The 2,821-nt window shown below is 33.5% G+C and overlaps 1 long non-coding RNA gene across 1 annotated transcript in view; it reads left to right on the top strand.

Moving 5' to 3' along the window:
* LOC111388254 overlaps positions 1–2,125 on the top strand; it is a 3,242-nt gene extending 1,117 nt beyond the window's left edge. The window contains exon 2 of the long non-coding RNA XR_002701538.1: positions 1,797–2,125. This is a non-coding gene — a long non-coding RNA (uncharacterized LOC111388254). The remainder of the gene's footprint in view (positions 1–1,796) is intronic.
* The last annotated feature ends 696 nt before the right edge of the window (positions 2,126–2,821 follow it).

Here is a 2,821-nt window from a genome sequence, read left to right as displayed (position 1 = left end):
AAATCAGCAGCCAGCCCCTGTATTTTCTCCAATAGCAAGTCAACCTTTTTTCTCTCTCCCCCTCTGTATATTGTCACCAATTGTTTCTGGGTTCTGTCCCTTTTTTTCTTCGGATGTGCTATGGGTACAAAACGGCCAAAATGGACACCATTGGCCGAGGCGCCTACCACGTCGGGGTCCACAGGCGTCAAGTGTCCATTTTGAACACCAAAATGGACACTAAAATGTACTACAAGTATTATTCTTTTTTCTTTGCTCCTAGTTGGCGTGTAAATCAATCTCAAATTTAGCTGCCCGAATCTCCAACGTGGATCTCCAGTGGCTGCCGTCCATTTTTTTTGTTTTAAGGTGTATATATACTACAAGTACCTAATGGTTTACCGAATTGACAAGTGACGGCCCCCTATTGGAGGGGCGGCCGTGCATTTGGTACAAATAGATTAATCCTTTATATATATATACACACACACACATACTTCCAACGATTGACAGCCCAATTGTTGTAGAGGTACAATTGAAATTAACGTTCCTAACTTCTTGAATTCTCCTTCTTCATTTTTTTTCAATTTATATTTGGTCCACAACTTATGTTTAATAGCCAATTGATCCTTTTATTTTCCAATTGCTTCAAAACGGGTTGAACACTGAAACGAACAAAAATTAATCCAAACTAAATAAAATTCAATAGTTTGACGACATAAAAGTTTAATAAAATGGTCTAAATAAGTACACAAATTGCACTCATTATATGCCGTTTAATTATTTTACATCGGTGTTGATTTTGTTTACTATTCTTGCTTGATGTTATTGCTGCACGATAAGTTCGAATTTGTTGGGATTTAATTTTTTTTCTCATTTATTACATGAAATGCCAATAGCAGTCATTAAATTATATCCACAATTCATTTAGTAGTCAAAGTTTCGATTTAGGTTTATTTTAGACCCTCTTCCTATTGCATTTTATAGGATTAGATGATTCAATTGACTTTTGTAACATGTTCGGTCTATTTAGTCGAGTGTATTTTATAAATACATGAAAAAGACACATATTTGACCCCTTTCTTTTCAAAAGTTGAGTTGATTTTGTAAATTATAGCACAATAGAATTATTGATCTTACAGAAAACACGATGCAATATATACCTTATGTAATTTTTTTTTTAACTTTTCTCGACCAAAACATAAATTGAAAAGAAGAAAAACATTATGCTGGCTTTCTTTTTCACTGTTGGGCCATATCCAATGAGTTATAAAGTTCACGGTTAGATGACTTTTTATAATTCAAATGTTCAATTTAATCGACTTATGAAGTTTGCTCTAAATTTAATCTCAGCTTACGATATATTGTGATTTATTCCCAACTTACAATGGCGGAAAAGAATTATGGAGTATGTCATAGTTGTAGAGAAAATAGGCATTTTTTTTGTTATCTATCCGGAGAAATGTCTTTCTTTTTCACTGTTGGGCCATATCCAATGAGTTATAAAGTTCACGGTTAGATGACTTTTTATAATTCAAATGTTCAATTTAATCGACTTATGAAGTTTGCTCTAAATTTAATCTCAGCTTACGATATATTGTGATTTATTCCCAACTTACAATGGCGGAAAAGAATTATGGAGTATGTCATAGTTGTAGAGAAAATAGGCATTTTTTTGTTATCTATCCGGAGAAATGCCATTGCCCATGGTGCAAACATGCATTCGTTAAGTATGACTATATTGCTACGGCATCACCTTCTTCAAATCTTAACCTCCTAACTTGTTCAACATTGTTCGACAATCCATCTCAATGCAGGTCATATTCTCACATCCACATGCTTCGACAACTGTAGAGTTGAAATTTTTGTGCTGTGGTATTCCTGCAATGTCAATTACTTCAAGCAACGTTTTACCTGAGCACTTAATTCTATGTTGCATCGATACAATTTAGACTTCAAAGGACTTGTTCTACGATTATGATCGAGGTGTACTGTGTTAATTTTTCATATTCCACGAATATCTAAATATGCAATCAGACTGGCTTTACATCCACTCAGCATGGTAGCTTGTGGTTTCAGAAAAAACATTTGTATTATGGATTTTTTTCCCTTCACGGCTATGAACAAAATGTAACATATCGCAAAACTCCATTATCAATCTTTATCGAATTTCTCTTCTCACCGAAAAACCCAAGTCGTATGCATATCTTTTATAAAGCTCGAATATTTTATTTTTATCCTTAAACTCCATGCCCTACCTTAGGCACAATCATAGCATCCCCTCTTATTGCGCCATTACCCAGTAATTTTGTATTGTTAATATCATATTCATAATTGGACTCACAAACATAATGGCTTCGATGCCGTCCGAAATTTATTTCCCTGCAACAAAAAGCCAATTGAACTGTTATTTATCGCCCTCTTCCAGTGAACTTTCTTTACGATTTATGTAACATATTCAGTTAGAGTCATTTATAACATTTACAAATTCAACTTCTTATGAGTATGTTTCCTAAAAGAGCAGATTCCGTGCAATCAGGAAATTTTGCACTTTGCTTATGCATTTATTCTCCACTACTAGATCAAGCTCTGGTAGTAATAGTCATCATTCTCTCACAAATTCTTCCAAAAATTAACAAAGTCCTGTCTAGATGATACTGTTCAATATCATGCTTCTACTTAACATAAGAATAAATTTAATAGTCATCGTTCTTTCACAAATTCTTCCAAAAATTAACAAAGTCCTGTCTAGATGATACTGTTCAATATCATGCTTCTACTTAACATAAGAATAAATTTAATAGTCATCGTTCTTTCACAAATTCTTCCAAAAATTAACAAA

Source organism: Olea europaea, unplaced genomic scaffold, assembly GCF_002742605.1.
Source record: "Olea europaea var. sylvestris unplaced genomic scaffold, O_europaea_v1 scaffold4785, whole genome shotgun sequence".
NCBI classification, from domain to species: Eukaryota; Viridiplantae; Streptophyta; class Magnoliopsida; order Lamiales; family Oleaceae; genus Olea; species Olea europaea.
The sequence above is the reverse complement of the archived record's forward strand: the minus strand, read 5'-3'. Positions and strand labels throughout refer to the sequence as shown.